Here is a 24,311-nt window from a genome sequence, read left to right as displayed (position 1 = left end):
ATATGTATTTCAAAGATGGTTTCTTAGTGTTTTCCAAATCTTTTTAAATCAGTGCTTATCAGTGCTCATTCAGCTGCCTACCACCAAAAAATACACAAAAGTTGTTTTTGCAGTGATTGTTATAAAGCATATATTCAATTAAAAAAAGAAGGAATATGTTTAGCATGTAGTGTCCTCCGATTGGCAGTGTGTCAAATGGACTTATCTTAGACTATTCTAAGCATAGAATTGGCCCTGAAAATGGCATAGTGATTTGGCAGTAAAATTTGCAAAAAATATATGAAGTTAAGCATGCTTTAGGCAGACACCTTGACACAGGGACAGACCAGAATGGAATCAGAATCAAATTGTCCCAGAGGGAAAGTAAGTGGGTTCTAATAGTACCCATTCTGAATCTGATCAGAAGCTTTCTCTCCCACATATTCCAGACCATTTCAAGGTGTGACTGAAGGTCAACAGTGGTCTGAATCATCACTTACAGTCTGACTCAGGGTCCAGGTAGTTCCATCATCTCCCTTTCTCACTTAAAAAATATAATAAAAGGGCTTCCTCACCATAAATTGATCCAATTTGGTTAGGTTGCGCTGGTTGGGGAAAAATAACAGGTGGCCATGTAAGGCATCATGCAAATCTTATTAATGGAACAGAGGTACGAGATCTGCTTGCCCAAGTCACATGGTAGGCAATCATCAATAATATCCTGGTTGAAGATGGCATGGTTATGTGTCCAATCAGAGCACCACAACAAAGGGGAGCCAATTCAATCCAATTTACACATATTTGAAGCCCAGCTCCTGAAGCACCATATAAATCGAGCTACTTAAAGGGAGACCAAGCAATCCCCTAAAAAAATCTATTTTTCATGGCTCGTAGGCCAGTGACTTTTTAAATCCAGACAGGCCAGAGCCATACAATAAAACTGGCAAACATTTTCTCTTATAAATTTCCAAAAGCAGAATAATTGGCTTCTTGCCTGTCCTTGAGGCCAGGTTAAAAATAAAGCTAACAGGGTTTGTAAAACACTGTCTTTTCCTCACTGGACAGGGGCCCATGTGTGTTGTGGTCAAATATGACCCTAAGGTAGGGGAACTTATGAGATCTAGCTATTAGTTTACCTTGGAGGGACAGACAACAAGGCTTCAGATTCCTAGGGCCGCAGGCCATTACGAATCCTTTTGTTAAGTAGGTTTCCAAATTCAGGTAATCCATATAATCACTATGGGCGTCCAACAAAGTTTGAAGCCTATTTGGAGCAAAGACCCATCTCTGCTGGAACCCCCAACCCAAGCCAACCAACTTAAGTACATTCTTAATTTAGGCCATACCTAATCGAGGCAGCAATGTCATAATGAAGGGCCCACAGAAAATTCACATGCCCTTTCTTCACCCCCATTGTCTCCAACAAGGACCAAAGTGTCAAACAAATCACTCTGTCAAAGGCAGAGGACAGGTCCATAAAGGCTAAGTAAATCAAACTTTGCTTAGTCACAGTATATTTCTATATCAAAAGATGTAAGTTGAGAAATTGTTCCATTGTCCATAGCCCCGCCATAAATCCATACTACGTGTCAGAGCACAGCAGTTTCCGAAACCCATTCGGTTAGACATTTGAGAACCACCCTTCTTATAGTGGTCACAGAATTGTCTAAGAGAGAAATCTGATTATAACACTTAGGGTCTTGTCTACTCTCCTTATCTGATAGAGACATCTGGTTGCAGATTCCTTACCTTAGAAGTTCATCCAGGCGTCAGTCTGGATCTAGAGACTTTTCTGGAGCAGTACCCCTTTATGCCATTAGGTTTTGCAAGTCAGCTCTGCGTCCGTTGTCAGTGTCGTCCACGCCGGATATGCTGTCAGAGGTCATATATAGGCACTGCCCTGGCTCGCTGATGTCAGTTCTTTTCTTTCCGTACCAGCCTAGTGCTGGTCTGAAGAAGAGCTACTCCTACGTTGACTACGGAGTAGGCAGAGTCCTATTCCTTGGTGGTGCGTAGAGTGGCCGAGGTCCTGGTCTCGAGCTGCCTTTGGTGGCAGTCAGGACTATCCTCCTGACAGTGGTGCTTCAGCCTAGGGCTTCATCCTCTGAACCCTCATTGCCCTTCAAGAAGCCCTTACCGATGTCCTGCTGGGTACCTGGACCAAACCCAGCACAGGGGCTCCTGTGAACTAGACTATTGCCCTCCGCCATCGCCCTGCTCCAGCTAACCCTGCTTTTCTGACACAACACCCTACCCCTGAGAGCTTGGTTATACAAGCCTCTAAATCCCAAGGTGCATTCCCTTCCTCACCGCTGGATAGGGAATCCAAGAGGTTAGACAAGCTTGGGAAGAAGATGTTTCTTCCTCCAGCCTGGTAATGCTGACTGTGAACACTGCATGCTTTTTGGGATATTACTCCTACACGCTATGGGATACGGCTGCGCAAGTGCTGCTGCAGGTCCCAAGAGAAGCCAGGGCTGTACTCTCTCAAGCTGTTGCTGATGCAAAAGACGCTGCAAAGTTCATGATCCAATGGGGACTAGACACAATCGACTCACTGGGCGGAGCGGTTGCATCAATGGTAGCCCTGAGGCACCATGCCTCCCCCTTCTTCTGCAGCTGCCTCCAAACCTTCTTAGAATGACGACTCCCTACCAGGGACCTGTTGGATGCAGGATTCACCAGCACCTGCCTGCTCCGCTGGCAGTTCATCATGTCAGACAGGTGGGTTTTGCAGCTAGTCTGAAGGAGCTACTCCCTACCCTTCGAGATTACCCCTCCATCTATGCCACCATCCTACGATCGGACAGCAGAGGATCACTTGGCACTTCTCTGCAAGGAAGTTACATCTCTCTTGGCCAAGGAAGACATAGAGAGGGTTCCTGTGACAAAAGTAGATTGTGGTTGTTATTCCCTCTACTTTCTGGTGCCCAAAAAGGACAAGGGCCTCCACCCTATCCTAGACCTTTGGTCCCTCAATCTCTTCCTCAAAAAGGAGAAGTTCAAAATGCTCACTCTGACTGAGGTTCTATCTACCCTGGTCTCAGGAGACTGAATGGTAGTGTTGGACTTGCAGGACGCTTACTTCCATATTCCTGTCCTTCCTGCCCACAGATGTTACTTCTCGTTCACAGTAGCCCACAAGCTTTGGCCTTACCAGCGCCCCTTGGGTATTCACCAAGGTGATGGCAGTGGTCGCAGTTCATCTGCGCAGATCCGGGGTTTCAGTCTTTCTCTGTCTCGATGACTGGCTGTTGAAGGCGGGCTTGCCTCAGGCTGTCATCTCCCACCCCCAGACTACACGGACCTTTCCTGCATTCCCTAGGCTTTGCTATAAACGTGCCAGAGTCTCTCTCAGATGCTCACTTTCATCTGTGATGATCTGGGCACAGTGCATTTTTTAGCTTTTCCTCCCGAGTGGCGAGTCCAGGATATTCAGGCTATGATACCGATGTTTCAGCCTCTATCCTGGTATCCTGGATTTCGGTGAGAATGACTGAGGCTTCTGGGCCTCATGTCCTACTGCATCCTGCTTATGACACATGACAGATGGCATATGCGTGCTCTGCAGTGGGACCTGAAGTTCCAGTGAGCGCAGCATCAGGGGAATCTTTCTGATATGGTCCAAATCTCGGAGGGAACTGTGGAATATCTGCAGTGGTGGCTAACGAACTGTGGTTGGGTCAGAGGCAGATCCCTCTCCTTTCCCCAACCAGATCTGACAGTAGTGACAGATTCATCACTCCTGGGATCGGACGGCAACCTCGGAGAGGCGGAGATCAGCGGCATCTGAACTCCACATCGATCTGTTGGAACCCCAGGCGATCAGACTAGCATTAAAAGCATTTCTTCCATCTCTCAAAGGGAAGGTAGTGCAGGTGATCACGGACAACAACACTGCCATGTGGTACTGCAACATGAAAGGCGAGGTGTGGTCATGGATCCTTTGTCAATAGGCTCTGCACCTCTGGATGTGGCTGGAACACCAGGGCATATCCATGGTGGTTCAACATCTAGCAGGCTCTCTAAACGTCGGAGCGGACAAACTCAGCCGACAGTGCTTGATTGATCATGAATGGCTCTCCATCTGGAGGTAGTGCAAGGTCTCTTTCAGCAGTGGGGGGAGCCTTGGTTAGGTCTTTTTGCCTCCTCAGAGAACGCGCAATGTCTTCAGTATTGCGATTTGGAGTTCCCAAGGCAGCACTTGCACAGCTTTTCGTATCTAGTGGAGCTCAGACCTCCTGTATGCCATTCTGCCCATACCACCACTGCTGCTCAGAGTTCTCAAGAGGATCAAGAACGACCAGGCCCAAGTAATCCTTGTGGCTCCAGAATGGGCACACAGAGTCTTTTATCCTTAGCTATTGAGCATGGCCATCGATCATCCGATCCGACTGCCCTTTAGGAGGATCTTCTGTCACAGCAGCAAGAGAGGGTTCTCCACCCAAACCTGTCCAGTCTTCGCCTTCTTGCAGTGAGATTGCATGGTGGCAGTTGATAGCTTTTAACCTTCCGCCCGAAGTCTGTAACATTATCTTGGCAGTCAGGCGCCCTTCCACCAAAACGGTACATGTCGGGAGAAATGTATGGCATGGTGCACTCTGTTGACCCCCTCTTTGCCCCTCTCTCTATGGTTCTTTTGTTCATACTATCATTGGCCCAGCAGGGCTCTTCTTTGGAGACTCTCAAAGATTATTTGTCTGCAATCTCTGCTTTCTTATGGCTGCCTGATCAGCCTTCTTTGTTTAAATCCCCTATTGTAAATAGGTTCCTTAAAGGCCTTACTCGTATGTTTTCTCCTCCCCCATTTATTATACTTCAATGGGATTTGAATTTGGTTCTGACATTCCTAATGTGCGCCCCTTTGGAGCCTCTCCGCAATTGTGCTTTCAGGCTTCGCCTTCTTTGTGGCCCGCAGGGTGTGAGTGAGCTGCAGGCATTGTCACCTTAGCCACCCTAAATTTCCTTCTATCCTGACAAAGTGGTGCTTCGCACACGGGTCTCCTTTCTTCTTAAAGTGTTTACGCCCTTCCATGTAGACCAATACATGACCTGGCCTCCCTTTTACGTAGCCTCACATTCTTCAAAGGGAAAGTTGAGACTCCACTGCCTGGACCCAAAAAGAACCTTGGTTTTCTACCTTGATCATACCAAATAGTTCCTTGTGGATAGTCAACTCTTTGTTGATTATGTGCGTGTGAAGAAAGGTCAAGCAGAGCAGAAAAGAACCATCTCCAGGTGGGTCGTATTCTGTATTAAAATGTGCTACACATTGACTAAGTAGCAGTCCCCTTAGGACTTGTGTGCTCATTCTTCCAGAGCTAAAGCTCCAACCACTGCAGTAGCATGCAGAGTTCCGGTCCTGGACATCTGTCAGGTGGCAACGTGGGCTTCTCTGCACACATTTACCAAACACTGCTGCCTGGACACTTAGGTCTGTAGGGATGTGCACTTTGCCCGTTGGGTCCTTCAGGACTATCTGGTGTGATCTTGGTTTGCATATCCACCTGTGGGGTTGGTATTGCTTGGGTATCTATTGTAAGGTGAGGAATCTGGAACTAGATGTCTCTGTCAGATGGACATGTTACTTACCTTTGTTAGCGCCTTATCTGGTAGAGACAATATCTAGTTGCAGACTCCATACTGACCTACCCATCCTTACCGCTCTGCAAATTGATTTCTAGGGCCAGGGACTCCCCTTTCAGGACCCTAGCTTTGGCGCACCAGTGATCAGTGTTGTTCATGGCTTTGAGCTTCTGGCTTGGAAAGTCGTGAAAATAAATTGACGTCCGTGTGCTGGAGTAGCATCTATATAAGACCTGCAACGTAATTTCTGGCACAGACAACACCAGATGTAGAGCCAGTTGATGCCACCTAACGGCACGCAGGGGTACAGCTTGAGAAAAATCTCCAGATCCAGACTGATGCCTGGAGGAAATTCAAAGATAAGAAATCTGCAACTAGATATTATTTCTACCTGATAATGTGCTACTGAAGGTGTGTAACTTGGCCCTTAAAGCTAGGAACAATAATTGCAGTTCTCCTGGAAAAAGGGAAGCCAAAATTAGGAACAATAATTGCAGTTCTCCTGGAAAAAGGGAAGCCAGAATTACACACATAATTAAAGCAGTTGGTAAGGAATGGGGCCCTGGTTTTGTTTGTAAAATTCCACAGTACCTCATCAGGCCCTGGCACTTTATCTGAGGTGCTATGCTTGATAGCCTTCATAACTTCCTCCAAGGAAAATACAGTACTGAGGCAAAAACTAGGTAAAGTAAGATCTGGGATTTCCTGCATACTGGGCACAAATGAGTAAATATGACAAAAACGTTTCGCCAAGTGATCAGAAGCTATGTTTATAACTGTTTGTTTGGTAGGGCAGTTGATAGGCTTATTTTTATTAACAGTGTTCTAGAATGTGTGTGTTTTAGTCCTGCGGGAGAAAAACAGCTTTTCCCAGCTCTCTCTCTCTGCAGGTGCAATTTCCTTCGCCTCAGGACTAGTCTATAGACGCTTATGCATTTAGCAATAAAGGGTCTATTTTTATGCCTGGAGTCTGCAAAATCCTTTTGATTTTACCAAAATATATACTTACCTCTTCATCTATTTTTCTGTTATTGTGTCATTAACATTTTGATTCCGCCCACTACAGCACTTAGCAATGAGCAGCGGGTCAATATACTTAACCCTCTGGTTAACTTCACTTTGAGTGACTGGGTTCTACTTATTCACACGGAGCACATCCGCAAACAAACTTGTTCCCTTCAGAGCCAGTGTTTTTGTTTTTTACTTTATAATTACTTTAGTATGTCATTTGTGTTTAGAGCCTGATTTGACAGCAGGACGATTCTGATGCACATTACATCTTTATCAGATTCCCATCTCCTGCCAATGCAGTTGTGAATTCCTTTTGGAGTGTTTTGCTATTCTGGCTGCTGCTATTTCACAGCGTCCCAGATTGTGTCCATTTGAGACTGTTCTGAATTAAGTTATCTTTGCTTCTCTTTCTTTTTGGTACCTTCTTTCTTTCTTTCTCTTGCCTTATTTCTTTGGCTTACCCCTTTCTTTCTCGTGCCCTTTTTCTTTTTCTTTCTGTTTCCTTTTCTGTTAATATTACTTCTCTTTTTTTATTTTTCCTTCTAGCTTTCTTTACATCTTTCTTTCCTTCTCCTTTGCTTCCGTCCTCTTTCTTCCCGTCCTTCACTTTCTTTGTCTTTTTTTCCTTCTCTCTTCCCTACTATGCCTTCTTTCTTTCTGTCTTTCTTTTCTTTTCTTTTCTTTATGTATCAGCCCACTTCAGTCATTGGCTGTCTTCACTACGAGTTATGGCATGCCGCCCTTTCAGAAGGATCACATCACACATAAAGTAGTTCCCTTCAGTGGTAGGAAGTACTATGGCAAGGTGTGTTTTCTTAGACTAAAAAAACTTTTTTGCTTGTAGAAAATGATTTTTTTAGATTGATCAGAGCCTGGTGTATTCCTAAGCAATAACATTTTGCACAAATGATGAGAAAAACAAAACAATGCTTTCCAGAAGGCTGGTGGCCAGCGTCAGACCTATTGGCTTTGCCAATGCTTGCTGTGGTTGGCATGGAGAGCAGTACATATTCTAGTGTTTGCTTTTGTGCAAGTGCTAACAAATCAGGATTGTTAAATGTTTTCTGTGGCCTGATGGGTTATATTCCAGTATTTTAAAAAACACATTTCTAGATACAGTTGGGGCGTCATTCACATATTTCTTACTGAACGTTATGACATTCAAGAGGCGGTCATCCTTGCCAACAGCAAAATATCTTATGGAACTTTTAAAATTTAAATTTTATTAGTCCAGATTAGTTTGTAGTCCTGCATTTTAAGGCCCCCCAAAGATGGATGCTTTAAACATGCTTGCCTTAGCTTCCTGCACTCTTTACTCAAACTACATTAAGGTAGTGCTGGTGTGTGGACATTCATAGCTGCTAAGTGTCCCCATGCCGAGTGTCAAAATATAAGTCGGCTCTGACCTTTTAACAGACAACACATTGTATTCTGAGACTTGCCATTTTGCAGCTAACATTGTAACGTTGGGTTCCCAAAAACCCTAGCAGTAATATGCAGTTGGGTAAAAAGCCAGGATTTTACCTTACCAATGGGGCATCTTGCAGCTATGAATATTGTTTGTATTTGGAGAGTCTAATGTCATGTTTTTACCTCTGTCCCATGTGTATGGAGGCAGCACTCTTTTCACAGGCACCTGCTCTATGCCCTGCATTAAATGTTTTAAGCCTTGGGTGTTTGGCAGGTGACATGCTTTCAATAACGATTTGTTAGGAAAGGAGGTTGATATATTAAAGGGTTTTACTTATTCTGTGGGTAAACGTACATATTGGCCAAGATTCCTACGAGCCAGCCATTTCACCAATCAGTGAAAGAGTTAAGCACTGTGAAAATCAGAGATGATTCTAATATTCCCAGATCCTCTGGAGTGTACAAAATAAATTATATCAGACCTAAAACATGCTTCTAAACCTTTCACCTATAATCCAAGCTTACACAACTAGAGGAAGCAAGGGGAACAAGAAATAATGTTTTAATGACATCCCTAAAGAACCAAACTCGAACAGAATACGCTGAGACCAGTCTTTCTTGTTGCTACTTTGTATAACAAAGTTAAATCGTGTTGACCCCTTTAGAAGTAAATAAAAAAGGCTCATTCTCTCAGTTTCCTTTCATGGAATGCCATTTTAGTTTGTGGCTGTGCAGGTGTTTGTTTACACTGAAAGGAGCTGTTTCCCTTTTGACGGTGTTTTATCAGTTATTATAGGCTAAAACCAGGTAGCTTACCTATACTGAAAGCGAGCAATCCTGACTTGTAGAGCTGCATTCTCCTACTCTGAGGCACTGCCTAATCAAGTACTTAGTTGTACTGTCACCAGGAATTTGTTTCTTTCTCATTCATCTTTTAGCTTATACAGCAGCGCTTTTGCTTTAAGCCTTCCGTGTCATATCACCAACTATTTACAGGAGCTGACCTATATAATGTCTGTGTCTGTTGTTTGAGGAACAATCATCTACTTCACAGCATCACTATAGGTGGTGCACTAATTTCAAAGGATGAACCAGTATCACCGCAAACACTGGATTTCCTCATTGGGAAGTAGTCAGTAGGTCAGTATGTGGTCCCAACCACTGAATGCAGTCAAAAACACCTTTTCTTCATTCCACTCAGAAGTTTATTTTTCTAAGTAAGTCTCCACCCACGTCAGTTCCATGCTCACTGTGTTGTTGGACTCATTGTGTACCTCAATCAAGAGGCTCAAATAGGGCAAAACATGAGGATGCCTAGGTCCATTTGAAGGTGACATGGGCAGGGTGTCTGGGTTGGACTGTTCCTGTTGGAGCAGGTACAGATCTGAGTTGCATATTTCTGGTCCTTTTCTAGCAAGACATGTTGGCCAAAAGAATAATAAACTGGAATGCTGCCCAGTGTACTTAGAAGTGGCTAGGATTCATTCAGCATTTCACCCATCACTTTTTAGTTTTTCTTAGTCAGACGCCTTGTGTGAGTGGTAAGGCCAGCAAATGGATCTCGCCTTCACTGTACCTTAAGAGTCAAGGTACCACTCACTAATGAGGCAAATGTAGCGTAAAATCAGGATTGGGTTGCTTGTTAGGTTCCCCCCTGCTGACAACGTTCAGCTGTCTATTGTTGAAGTCATGTGGTTAACATTATAATTAGGATTTGGCCAATCCATTGCTTACTTTTGCTTGTCTTTCCTATCTCTCTTTCTTTAACTTGTTTATTTATGCGTAGAAAGGGACTCATGTAACCATGTACTACATCATAGCATATTACATTGAAGGAGATATGCTGTCAGTCGACCATCCAACAACTGTACCCATTCGTAGTCCCCACCCAGGTGCACGTGTTGTGCATTGACCTAGTAAGCATAAGGAAGGAAACATTTATAGCATCAGACAGGGTCAAGTCCATCAATATAATGGGCCCATCGGTTAGTGGCGTCGACCACTATACATCGAGCAGTGCATTTCAGTCCCACTACTATCAAACAAAGCAGAACACTGTGATCATGATGAGCACTGACAGAATAGATAAAGTGAGTAACAACTCCCATATGACATCGAAGGTACCATGCACACGCAGCCAGGGAAGGGGGCGGAGGGAAGAAACGCCCGGGGCGAGGGGCTACTGCAAAACAATCCATATATAAATCAGAGATTAAGACAAGGGAGAGTTCCTCTCGCGATGACCTCCACATCAACAGTCAACCCTAGCGACACATCCATCCTGATATCTCAAACCTTTTAGCCATGCCTCTATAGCCGCTAACCTTATTCCGTGAATAGACGAACCACATCCAGAGCTCAGCAGTCAGAATCGTCTGTCAAAGGATCTTCCCCCTCACTCTCCTGCCCACCAGACAACTCCGTAATCAAGTCGTGCCAACGTTCTATGTCTCGGGCAGCATGTTCATCCACTCGCACCTTACGCAGGTGACATTCCTCCGCGGTGGCCCATTCGATCAAGTCACCCAGCCAACCAGCATGCAGCGGGGGTGTGGGCTAGCCCATCGCATCGCAATATGCCTTTTTGCCAAGATAAGCCCCAATTGAGCAAACCTGTATGCCATCTTACGACCTTTCTTAGGGACAAGGAGCAGACCCAGTAAATAGAGTTTCATTGTTACCTGCACTCTCACAGCTGTGACCTCCCTAAGTGCCACCACTACTCGACGCCAAAAGTGTTTAACAGAGCCACAGACCCATGCCATATGAACAAAAGAAGCCAATGGCATCATGCAGCAGCCACAGCTGTCAGATCTCGAGGGGGATATTCTATGCAGGCGTTGGGGTGTCAGGTATGCTCTATGCAAATAATAGGTGTGTCAATTTAAACCGAGCATTGCTAGTCGCATCCTGAACCAACGAAAAGGCCCTACTCCATTCCCCATCCGTGAGTGCTACACCCAGGTCAGCTTCCCAGCAGCCTCTGATTCTCTGCATCCCAGTTAGCCTATCTCCCTTAAGAGCTTTATACATTTGGGACAGGAGACCGCGTTCACCTCCAGGATGCAGAAGAGTCACCAGAAGGTGAGATTCAGCCAGCTCCTCTGGAAAAGTCGCCCAAATCTCTCTGGCTGTCCGCAAAATATTTGCATACTGTAGGAACTGCCCCCTGCCCACTCCGAACAGAGATTCCGCTTCTGCCCTCATAATAAACGTGCCGTTTTGGTACAGGTCACCCGCTTTATTACAGCCCCCTGCTTGCCACCGCTCAAAATCCATCACCTCAGCAGCTTTAACAATGGGCCGGACCCACCATAAGGGTAGCAATCGCGCGTATGGGGCCCTTCGGAGAACCCGCACAACCGCACTCTCCCTGGCTCTCGACACCTGCTGTATCAGATAAGGTGTACCCTGCGGAACCCTAGAGCCCCCCACCAATATGTGCAGACGTTGCTCCACCCGGAACGAGCCAGTCAACAAGTCTTTTTCCTATTTAGGAGTATCCTCACACCACTGGACTGTGTAATGTAGTAACCCGGCCAGATAATACAGGTAGAGACCCGGCAGTCCCAGACCCCCCATTGGCCAGGCCCAGTTTCAGCAACTCCAAGCGGACTCTGCACCGCCTACCCACCCAGACTAGGTATAATAATAATCTATCCAGCTGCCAGAACAATGAGAGAGGAAGATCACAGAGCGAGTTCTGCATGACATACAGGCATCTGGGGAGAACAATCATTTTGCTAAGTGTGACTCTACCCATAACCGGTAATGGAAGGGAGGTCCAGAATTCAACAGAGGATTGGAGGCCCTCCAATACCTACCCCATGTTTAGCGTAAATTGCAGCTGCGGGGAGTGCGTCACTTGAACGCCTAAGTATGTAAAGAACTCTGTCTCCCAAGACAGCCCCAAGCTGGGTAGTTCAGGAGTCGCTGCTGTTGACAGTCCTGCCATTGGGAATAATACCATTTTGTGCCGATTGACTCGGAGGCCTGACATTAGTCCAAAAATATCCATCATACCCAACAGGAGGCGGGAGGGGGGAGTAGGACCGCTCGCTCGGGAACAGTGACATACACCAGGGCATCATCAGCATACCATGATATTATGTGCGTTCTGGCCCCCACACGGATGCCCCACCCACCCAACCCAGATCGCAGTCTTATGGCCAGAGGCTCCATTGCCAACGCGAACAGCAGTTGCGATAAGGGACATCCCTGCTGCGCGCCATGCTCAATAGTAAAGGACTCCGACACTATTGCTCCTGTACGCACTCTTGCCAGAGGCGCTGTATATAAAAGACACACCCAGGATAGAAAGACCGGGCCAATGCCCATCCAACGCATCACCTCCCAAAGGTATTCCCAGGATAACATGTTGAATGCTTTCTCCATATCAAGAGCCACCAGAGCTGTGGGAAAAGCAGAATCGCGGGTCTGATGTAATATATGTGATAGGTGCCATTTGTTCATATGAGTCCCCCTTCCTGGTATAAATCCACATTGATCACTCTGTACCAAATGGGTCACCATTCGACTCAAGCGAGAGGCCAAGACCTTGGCCAACAACTTAACATCCATATTCAGCAAGGACAATGGCCTATAGGAGCCCGGGTCGTCCACCGCCTTCCCAGGCTTCGGCAGCATGACTATCAGTGCTTCCCGCATATTCTCTGGGAGAAGTCCCGTACCCCATGCCTCATGAAGCATCTCCAACAGACGCGGCAGTATCGCAGCGGAGTAAGCACGGTAAAATTCAACAGGTAGTCCGTCCGGACCAGGTGCCTTCCCGGACGCCATTCCTCCCAACGCCTCCACCAGATCGTCCAAGGACACCTCTCCCTTCAGCTCCTCCGACTGGGTCTCTGTAAGGCGGGGCAGCCGCAGTCCATCCAGGTACTCTCCTATCTGGGTCACATCTGTACCACATGGTGCGGTATAAAGTACCCGCAGGTGCGAATGCACTCTCAACTGCCTCAAAATCAGTTCACCGGAAGGACCACAGAGCATCTGAATAATAGAAACAGGGCGTTCCCGCCGAAGGAGCCAAGCCAACATACACACTGAACGGTCCCACTCCTGATACAACTGCTGCCTATAATTCCGACAGACATAACTATCCAGCCTATCACAGAGTTCTACAATTCTGCCATGCACCTCAAGGCACGCCGATTCCGGCGCATCGCCATTATCTATTTGGCGCTGTAGGGTTGTCAATACATCCTCCTGCTGTGTGAGTTCCTGGTCCAAGCGCTTCCTAATACCATACGTTTTACTAAGGCTTTCCCCTCTAATAAGTACTTTCAATGCCTCCCATTTGACGCACGGGCCGTGGCCGTACCCCAATTAGTACTAAAATAACCATTCAGCACCCCCTGGAGGTCTTGTTTATATTTGTGATCACCCAGTAGGTCTGGCCGCAGACGCCACAAAGGGATCGCTGGCTTGGGTACGTGTGTTTCACATTCCAGAAGGAGAGGGGCATGGTCTGATAAGAACTGGACCGGACAGGCAACACAGCGAGCGTCATTGGCAAGGAGGAATCGATCCAGGTGGCTATACGCCCCATGGGTTGGGCGTGTAACACGAAAATATTCTGGAAGTAGGGTACATTTCCCTCCACACATCCGCAAAATGTAAAATCCTCATAACCATCCGCAACTTGGCAGTCATTTGCGGCTTAGTGTTTAGCTTTGGCAGGTCCCTATCTAGAGCCCCGTCTAGGACACAATTAAAGTCATCAGCCCACACAATAGGCATCCCTGTGTAAGATATTAATTCCTGTTGGAGCTGTTGATAGAACACCGCATCATCTGTGTTAGGGGCATAAATATTCTACAGACAGAGCTCCCGGCTATCTCGTACCCCATGCAGGAATATATATTGGCCTTGAACATCTGCTTTTAAGCTTCTTAATGTGAATGGAGTCCCGGGGGTAATCCATAAAGAGACCTTCCTAGCATAGGAGGAGTAGGTTGCCGAATAAAACTGCCCCTCCATTTTTTCTGCACTTTTTGCGCTTCACTTTCTATCAGATGCGTCTCCTGCATGAGCGTGATGTGCATGCCCAGCCGCTTAAGATATGTGTGTACTCTATAGCGCTTCACAAAGGAGTTCAAGCCTCTAACATTCCATGTAAATATACGTGTCAGGGTACCAGCCATATCTTGTTCCACACCACCTGGACCCCTACAGGGCCCAACCGCCCCTCCCCCACCCACATGCATCCCCCCAACCCCACCCCCGGCGCGCACCCAACCCGATGATCCGATACCTTTTCAGTAGGTGTTTCCTATCTCTCACTCTCATTTGTGCGCTTTTTGTTCATTGGCTTTCCTTTCTCTTCCTATGTTTGTCCCTCCACCATAGCACAGCTTCTTTACCATCCTTTTAATTGGGTGGTTTATATCCTTCCGCTTCTCACATTCAGGGCACTGCTTTAATTTATTTTGCCCATAGCTATCCACTGAAGCGCAGGTGCTTCTTTACACTGTCCTCTGTATTGTAGTTCTCCCTCTACACATCTCCGTCCCCAGAACTCTGTGTTAACCCCCCACCAAAGCACATCCATTTCCCCAGCTTGCCTTTTCTCATGTGTTTTTGAAAATGTATTTTATTAATCACTTCTCGATCCTAGTCAGCATTTACTTTTCCCCTAAATCCGCACCCCACACTACTAATGCACCTCTGCCCCCTCGTAGAATTTTTTTTGGTAAATTTATTTTTGGGAGGACCAGATATGCTGCTGGGCCGCTCCTTTTTCAAAAAGTGTCTGCAGTTTTGGAACAGTAAAGGTGCATGTTTGTCATAATGTACACACATATGCGTGATGACGTCTATGCACATACCCGTGGTGACGCATACCTGCATATATGTCATCGCATTGGGCCTCTGTAGTATCATGAAGCATACAAGCAGAGGCACGCTTACACTACGCTTTTTAAAATCTTTGTTTGCTGAGACTGAGCAGAATTGAGTAAAGCATTGGCCAAGTCTATGTGTCTGCAGTGGTAGCCAAAAACGAGACCTATTGTCTTTGACAATGCTTGTGTTCCTGTTTGGAAGGAATTATGGACTTGCAGTTTAGGCTCTTGGAGCAGAACCTAGTCTATTTTTAATATGGCTGGACCCTGGGCAAAGTGACAAAAATTGATGGACAGAACGTGATCCAAGTGACTGCCAGTGACTGAAATTAATTCAACCATTCCACCTATGACTTTTTTTATTTTTCCTGTTAGACATGTTTGGCATCTCATGAATAGCAGCCCTTTATGACCAGGAAAAAGAGCAAATGATGTTCCTTCACATTCAGGTATCTGGAAGCAGGATCGCTGGGAGACTGCGTTCTCCATTGATGAGATTAAAACCTCCGCTCCATGCCTATATCTCTCCTGCACTGGATGCTGTGTAAGATATTGGAGTGGCGCTTTTGAATGATTCTGATTTCTCCAAATAAGGCAAGGCAAACAAGATTGTCCGAGTTGCTCCGAATAACAGTTTCCAATGATATGGCAGCTGCTGAGCGAAAACATGGGTCAGATTGTACATCAATAGCCAAGTACCTCTTACCAAGTCTCCCACAGTCTTACGTTTTGACACTTGGTCTGTCCTGGGACTGTATGAAGGTACCCACCAACCCACGGCCTGGTCTTGCAACCACTACTTAAGATGAGGAATGGACCTTCTAGGCATCATGTGGTAAGTGAGCTGCATATGTGTTGCCATACCCCTTGGGCCTGGTAAAGTCAGAACTGCAATACGCATCCATAAAGGGCATCTAACAGCAGCGTTATGCTACTGTAAAAGAACTAGCAACATTGCTCCCTTCTTCTAGGCCATGAGAAGGAACTTTCTGAGTTCTGCTATGAATTTTTCCAAGCTCTGGAGGCGAGTACTAAGGTGACAACTTGTGGTTCGGGTGTTTTTTAAGTCAAAGTGTATTAAACCGATGCATGAAATTGATGTTAAGTTCCTGACTTTAAAGACTGCCTTCTCGGTAGTTATTGCCTCAGCGTGGAGAAGGAAGACTGCAGCATTCTCCTCTGACAATACATATAAAGTTTCACCTGGATAAGGTGGCATTGTGGATGCACCAAAGTTCATGTTAAGAGTAGTGTCTGACTTTCATTTCTACCAGGTGCTTTTCTTGTGTGTGATCAAGTCGATGAAGCTTACCTCTGAGACAGGGCTGCACACACCAGATTCCAAAACGGAACAATGCTAATATATTTCAAGGACTTGCAAACTCGAGTCAGCAGTTTAACTGTTTGTAAACTCAGGGTAACCCAGTTAGGACCCAGCTTTGCCATGGCCACTGTACACAAATGTAGTGCTTAACGTTTGCTTAGCAGAATGCAGGCATACAACTACTACGAAATATGAAGATGCACCTAGTGACTTTTATGCCGACACCCCACTCTTGAACAACGCGGGAGCCTCTTAGAAAATAATCTGTACTTTACACAATCGATATTGCCTGTATGTCGACAGAGCGGCTGATGCTAGTGAAGAGCAAGACCTCTTTAGATGAGACTACAACCCTTTGCACTCCTCCTAGTTAACCACTGCTGGGAATTATATTCTAATAACTTGTGAAGCTGCTAGTTTCCAGTACCGGAGAAGAATATTTTACTTACCAATAAAGGTTCTGTATCACTGGTATATTTTATAGATTAATTTGTAACCCTCTCCAAAGTGATGTCAGTTGATGTGCATTGCATGATTTTAAGAAATGTAAAAGAAAACGGACTTTCAGGATACCACAACAAAGTCTAACTTGTGTTTAATGCAAAAATAACTAGCACACATTAAAAAAGCAAGGCAATTGCCAAAGCAACAGACCAGAGCTTTGCCCCTGATAAGTTGGAGAATGTAATGCTGTTATCGAAACATTTTACTGCTACATTCACACACATTTTCTCAATGCAATTGAATGGAGGCAAGGGTATCTGATAAACAGAAACCTAAAGCTACACGTTTCACGAGCAAAAGGCTCATCCTGCTGCTTTCTGAAATCGTTGCTGCGATGTGCCAACTTCAGAAGGAAGTTATACTTACTAGGACGGTTTTGCTAAATCGTGAAGTCTACAATGCAGGATAACAAAATGGAAAAATTTAAAATGTTTGTAAGTGTACCAGTTGTTAAGACTTTATTGTGCTTCTAGCAGGTACAAAAACAAATTCGTATTTGGTTAGTAAAATATATCGGATCAGGTGAAGGCACATACGTGGATATGCATTGTCGTAGTATATACATAGTTTAACCCCTTCGCTACCAGGCCTTTTCCCCCTCAGGTGCCAGGCCTCATTGGCTATTTGAGGCAGTTCATGCCTAGGCTTTCATTACTTTTTGTCCACATAAGCTATCCACGCCAAATTTATATCCTTTTTTTCCAACATCCTAGGAATTCTAGAGGTACCCAAAGTTTGTGGGTTCCCCTGGAGGAGGCCTAGAAATTAGCCCAAATACAGCGAAAATGTCATTGGGAAAAAAAGAAAAAAAAAAGAGAAAAAAGGGCTGCAGACGAAGGCTTGTGGTATTTTCCCTGAAAATGGCATCAACAAAGTGTTTGTGGTGCTAAAATCACCATCTTACCAGCTTTCAGAAACTGGCAGACCATTGCTGGAGCCCAGAAAGCTAAACATTTCTGAAAAGTAGACAAAATTATGAATTCACCAGAGGTCATTTGTGTAGATCCTAGAAGGTTTTCCTACAGAAAATAACAGCTGAAATAAAAAACAAATATTGAAATTGAGGTGAAAAAAAGCTATTTTCTTCCCTGTTGTACTCTAACTTTTCCCTGCGATGTCAGATTTTCAAAAGTAATATACCATTACGTCTGCTGGACTCTTCTGATAGTGGGGATATATTGGGCTTGTAGGTTTATCAAGAACCCTAGGTACCCAGAGCCAATAAAGGAGCTGCACCTTTCAATGGGTTTTTATTGTATACCTGGTATACAGCAATTCATTTGGTGAATTATAAAGAGTGAAAAATAGGTATCAAGGAAACCTTAGTATTTCCAAAATGGGCACAAGATACAGTGTTGAGAAGCAGTGGGTATTTGCACATCTCTCAATTCCGGCGTACCCATATTAGCATGTGAATTACAGGGCATTTCTCAAATAGATGTCTTTTTTACACACTGTCTTATATTTGGAAGGCAAAAATGTAGAGAAAGACGATGGGCAATAACACTGATTCTTCTATTTTGTGTTATCCCAAGTCTACCAATTAAAATGGTACCTCACTTGCATGGGTAGGCCTAATTCCTGCGACAGGAAATGAAACATGGACACATCACATTTTCCCAAAGAAAACTGACCTGTTTTTTGGAAAGTGCCTAGGTGTGGATTTTGGCCTCTAGCTCAGCCAGCACCTAGGGAAACCTACCAACCATGTGCATTTTTTAAAACAAGACAGCTAGGGGAATCCAGGACGCGGTGATTTGTGGGGCTCTCACCAGGCTCTGTTACCCAGAATCCTCTGCAAACCTTAAAATTTGACAAAAAAACACTTTTTCCTCACATTTCGGTGATGGAAAGTTCAAGAATCTGAGAGGAGCCACAAATTTCCTACCACCCAGCATTCTCCCAAGACTCTTGATAAAAATGGTACCTCACTTGTGTGGGTAGGCCTTGTGCACGCAACAGGAAATGCCCCAAAAACACAACATGGACACATCACATTTTCCCAAAGAAAACTGACCTGTTTTTTGCAAAATGCCTAGCTGTGGATTTTGGCTTCTAGGTCAGCCAGCACCTAGGGAAACACAGCAAACCTATACATTTTTTAAAACGACACCTAGGGGAATTCAGAATGGGGCGACCTTTTGGGCTCTCACCAGGTTCTGTTACCCAGAATCCTTTACAAACCTCAAAATGTGGTAAAAAAACATTTTTTCCTCACATTTCGGTGATGGAAAGTCCTGGAATCTGAGGGGAGCCACAAATTTCCTTCCACCCAGAGTTTCCCCAAGTCTCCTGATAAAAATGGTACTTCACTTGTGTGGGTAGGCCTAGTGCCTGCAAAAGAAAATGCTCCAAAACACTACGTGGACACATCACAATTATCAAATACAAAACTACTTGTTTTTGCGGGGGAGAGGGGAGGTCACCTGCGTTTTTGGTCCTGGGCTCAGCAGCCATATAGCGAAACCTACCAAACCTGAATATTTCTGAAAACTAGACACCCGAGGGAGTCCAGGGAGGTGTGACTTGCATGGATCCCCCATGCAAGTCAGTGGGCCAAGTTCCTGTGACAGGGAAGAGCAAAAAACATGTTGAAATTGAGGTGGGATCAAAGCGGGTCCAAAAGGGCAGTTTGGAAAAAAAAAAAAAAAAATTAGGCTGACAAGTGGGGCAGAATTTCTATCGCTGTAGATGCAACAATGCTGGGTAGTAGGAATTTTGTGGATTCCTGCAGTTTCTGGAAGCTTCCATCACAAAAATGGGTGAAAATGTGTGATTTCCAGCAAAGTTGAAGGTTTGCAGGGCATTGTAGGTAAGAAAGTGGTATGGTGTGCATGTGAAGCACACCACCCTGGACTCGCCCAGATGTTTGATTTTCAGATGTGTCTAGGTCTTGTGGAGTTTTCTACATGACAGCATCCCAAAGTCCAAAAAGTGCAGCTCTCACCATTCTAAGTGGGACGATTGTGAGAGTTAGACAAGCTCTCATGGCCCAAATGTATAACCAAAACCCAAAATAACCAAATGTCCTCTTGCTTGCCGTGGGATAAGATGTTTTAGTGTGCAGGGGAGAGCTGAAAGACTGTTACCCTCTTCAGTTGGGGTATGGGCATAACCATGCCCATACAGGTTGGTAGCCATCACCCCACTATTTTTTATTTTTTTTTATTCCCTGGCATCTAGTAGGCTTTCTGCCCTCCAGAGTAGTGGATCGGGCGTAATTGCCCCATCTGCCCACCGGTGGGCAGAACAACTTTGGCCCCATTTATTTGAAAAAAAGAAAATCTTCCCCTATCGGGAGCGACACTTGCCCAAGCGGCTGCCCGCCCAAACAAAACACACACACACCAGTCCCTGGTGCTTAAGTGGTTTCTGCACCCGCCCGGGGGCAGATTGGCCTTACAGAAATATGGTGATGTGCCCCAAGGGGGGCAAAATGACCTAAAATAAATTTGTCCCCACCCCAGGGGAGCGACCCTTGCCTGAGGGGTCGCTCCCCTTGCGTGAAATTGGCACAAAAAAAAATCCCTGGCTGAAATGGCCTAAAATAAATTTGCACCCCAGGGGAACGACCCTTGCCGAAGGGGTCGTTCCCCTTGCGTGAAATACACAAAAAATATAAAAATCCCTGGTGTCAAGTGATTTCTGCCTCCCTTGGGGACAGATTGGCCATATAAAAATAGGCCGATTGGCCTAAAATAAAATTGCCCCCCAGTGGAGCGACCCTTGCCTAAGGGGTCGCTCCCCATCTGTAAAAAAAATTTATAAAATCCCTGGTGCCTAGTGGTTTCTGCCCCCCTTGGGGGTGGATCAGCCTAATTAAAATAGGCCGATCTGCCCAAGGGGGGCACAAATTGCCTAAAATAAATTGAGGAGTGACCATTGCCTAAGGGGTTGCTCCCCTTATGTGAAACTAACCACAATAAAAATAAATCCCTGGTGTCGAGTGGTTTCTGCCTGCCACTGGGGGCCGATTGGCTTAATAAAAATAGGCCGATCTGCCCCCAGGGTGGTCCAGAAATTGGCTTAAGATAATTTTTAACCCAGGGGTGCGACCCTTGCTTAAGGGGTCGCTCCCCACATATTAAAAAAAAAAATAATCCCTGGTGTCTAGAGTTTTTCAGAAATGGCCTTCAAATAATTTGCCCCCCTTATTACATAAATAAAAAAATAAAAAATCCTCCATGGTGTCTAGTGGGCTTTTCTGCTGCCCGATCGCTTCACAATAGGGCAGCAGAAATGCTGAGAGAGAGATCAAAGGAAAGGAAAGGCCTTTCCTTTCTTTTGATGCATCTCTCACCCCCTCCACGTGATCAGAGGAGAAATGCTAAAGCATTTGTCTTCCGATGGTTGGGGCAGCCTCTGATGAGGTCAGCGCACAATCCCGCGCTGATGTCATCAGAAGCCACGGGGGCCAGGGGTGAAAGGGGAAGCCATTACCTTTCCATCCCTGCCCTGGGGGCATGGAGGTGAGGCTCCCCACTTGTGTTGGTCCAAGGACGTAATGGTTACGTCCTTGGCACCTCAGCGCCGCAGCCAAAGACATAACCGTTACATCCTTGGCTGCGAAGGAGTTAAGGCATTTATGTATATGAATTCATTTTCTCAGAGACATGTTCAGAATCTGAATAAGGCAGGGCAGGCAGATACCAGTAAAAATTAGCTCAAAATGAGCTTATCTGGCTGTTAAAAAAAAAAGAGTCATTCGATAGAATTTTTATTTAAACACATGACATGTTCCATGTGTTCTTCTTACCAGAGGATTGCCAAGTTGACAAGGGAACATATTCATATAGCTTGTGTATAAAAGGTCTAATTATTGGAGAACCACCATAACTGACATGCAGACCATGGGTCATTTCATAAGCAACAAGACTATGTCAGCCAGAAAATTCCAAGTACAAGCGTCCTACATAGGGTTGATATCCCTTATACAGAAACAATTTGTACTTGGTGAAATTACTGCAGTCCGGAATACTTTATCTCCTGACTTCAGGAATCTGACGCCACATTCGGTCTTTCGAAAGCAGCCCAACATTTGCCTCTTCAGACAATTCCAGGACTAAGCTTAATAAGCAATCACGGACTATACAGTTTGGATGCATTAGATTTGTTATTTGTTTAAAACTGTTAACCATCTTCCCATCTCAATGTAATCACACCCTGTTAAAATTGTTGCTGGGTAATATGCTTTCATACTGATCAGTCAAGTGTTCTCTATTTCTTTTAGAGCTTCCTAACTGCAGATTCCTCTCCTTTTGACTATTCTCCCAGTGTCAGACTAAATCCACAAACTTGCCAGCAGTATCTCGCATGTGGGTAGGTAGGGCCATGCAGTTCTGCACTAACGCAGTTACGCTCCAGAAATGACGTGCAGAGCATATATAAGCGCCACTCCCATTTGCTGTTAGTTCCTTTCTTTTCATGCCACTTTTCAGTCTCCATCGCTATACTTGGAGGTTGAGCAGCGACAGCTGAATACCTTCGATCTTCCTTTGGAGATTTTTAATGTCACCTTGGCAGCCAGGTGTCCTTTGTCAAAAATGGTATGAGCCTGTCGCTGGGACAAATTTGTGGCTATGTGCAGCACTTGGCAGATAGACCTCCTCCTGTCAAAGTTATCTGATGTTTTGTTGTTGGTTTGTCCCTATCCCAGCAATGCTTTACTCAGGGCACAGTTAAAGGCTAACTTTTGGCTCCTTCAGCCTTTTTGTGGTTGCCGGATTAGAACTATTAAAATTATTGTTTAAGTCTCCAATTGTTCTGCGCTTTTTGAAAGTTGTACTTCATTTGTTTCCTCTCTCTCTACCTTTGTCATGCCACAGGGGACTGTAACTTGGTCCATCTTAACATTTATGTGCCTTCACTCCCTAGCTGCTTCATTGCTGTTCCTTGCTGCTTCTCATCTTCAAGACAGTGTTCCTCATCACCATAACATCGGCCCGGTTTGTGAGGGACCTTCAAACTCTGTGTCAACGCACTGTACACCACCACTGTCCCAGACCAGCTGGTTTTGCAGACACTGGCATCTTTCTTGCCTAAAGGTGTGATGCTGTTCCATGTCGGCCAAAACCTCACCTTGCCGGGGTTCAGTGCTCAGCCTCCTCCCATCTAAGGAGGAGGAGAAACACCATTATTTGGACCCCAAGAGAGCTCTAAGCTTTTATACTGACCATACCAGAGAACACTAAGTGGGCGATCAGCTCTTTATGGGGTTCTCTGAAGCAAAAAAAAAAAAATGCAAAGCTGTACAGAAGAGAGCCAGTTCCTGCAGGATCGTGCTTTGCATTGATATGCTATGCACTGACAAAAAAGCAGCAACTGAATAGATTGCATGCTTATTCCATTAAGGACAAAGCTGCTACCACTCTATTGGCATGTGGAGTCCCTGTCCTGGATAATTGCTTGGTGGCTACGTTGGGGTCTCTCCATACATTCACAAAGCACTACTGCCTGGACAGGCAGGTTTGCCTAGAGACGCATTTTACCTGGTCAGTCCTGCAGGACTTTTTGGTTTAAGTCAATTCACGGTTTTACCTCCAAATATGTACTGCTTTGGTATCTATTCAAAAGATGAGGAATCTGTGGCAAGAATTCTCTAACAGAAGAAGGTACTTAGCTTCTGTAATGCTGTTTCTGGTAGAGATTTTATCTTGCCTCAGATTCCTCACTGACTGTCACATCCTCTCCATTCTGTGATTGAATTCTATCAATTAATAATACCCAAAGTCTAGGAATCTGCACACTGGTCACAACCAGTTTGCTAATAGGTCTCTGCCCCTGGGGACGACAGTCTTGAAAGCAACTGATGTCAGGTCATGGGAGTGGCACCTATATAGGCACCACATTTTATATCCTGTTACTGAACTGCCCCATCTACCAGCGAGCGAAGTTTCTGGATCCAGTCTGACTCCTGGTGAATACTCTAAGGTTGTTACCGAAGGTAAGTAACATGTTTATCCCTTCATATAAACATGGAGGCACTATTGATGTCAGCTTGATGGCTAGCACTTGACCTGTGGTGCTTGGTGGCAGGCTTTTTCTACATTTCTTATTGTCAGTCCCAAAGCCTGTAACAGTCTTTCTGATCTCCACTGGTTGGCTGTGGCAAATCATATCATTTTCAAACGGTTGTACATTTGCCACTTCTCATATTATCATCTATTCTTGCTTCACAAGATGCAGGACCCCTTCCCTTCTGTCCAAAGCCATCTTTTGTCAAATCCTGTCATTCAGCAGGCTGGGCTTTTTTATCAGATCCTCTTAACATACTTAAAAACTTTGGAATTCTCTACCTCGCTTGATTTACAGCCAGCCTTCCATTGTTTCTTCTTTTAGCTTCTCTATACTTGGTGGTTCACTGAAATCCATACACATTAACTTAGTTTTCGGCTATTGCTCAGCATACAGCTACTTTTCAAAATCACTACTGCATCATACAAGTCTCAGATCATTAATTTGTACAGAGTCCGGGGAAGTTCTAAAAAAAAGGTGACTTTCATTGATTGTGTAAAATGTTCTTATCCATACTGTCATGCAAAAGCCATACTATGGCTAAAATCCCATTCTATACTTCCAGCCAGAATGCTTGTAGGAAAGTACCATCATGTTACCCCCTTTTTTTACTTGAGTGT

The 24,311-nt window shown here is 45.1% G+C and overlaps 1 protein-coding gene across 2 annotated transcripts in view; it reads left to right on the top strand.

Annotated features, from left to right (window-relative positions):
- The window catches only part of SENP7 (SUMO specific peptidase 7), a 790,555-nt gene that overhangs the window by 320,115 nt on the left and 446,129 nt on the right, over positions 1–24,311 (top strand). The window lies entirely within an intron of this gene.

Source organism: Pleurodeles waltl, chromosome 8 (assembly GCF_031143425.1).
Source record: "Pleurodeles waltl isolate 20211129_DDA chromosome 8, aPleWal1.hap1.20221129, whole genome shotgun sequence".
Taxonomy (NCBI): Eukaryota; Metazoa; Chordata; class Amphibia; order Caudata; family Salamandridae; genus Pleurodeles; species Pleurodeles waltl.
This window is presented reverse-complemented; position numbering and strand designations above follow the sequence as displayed.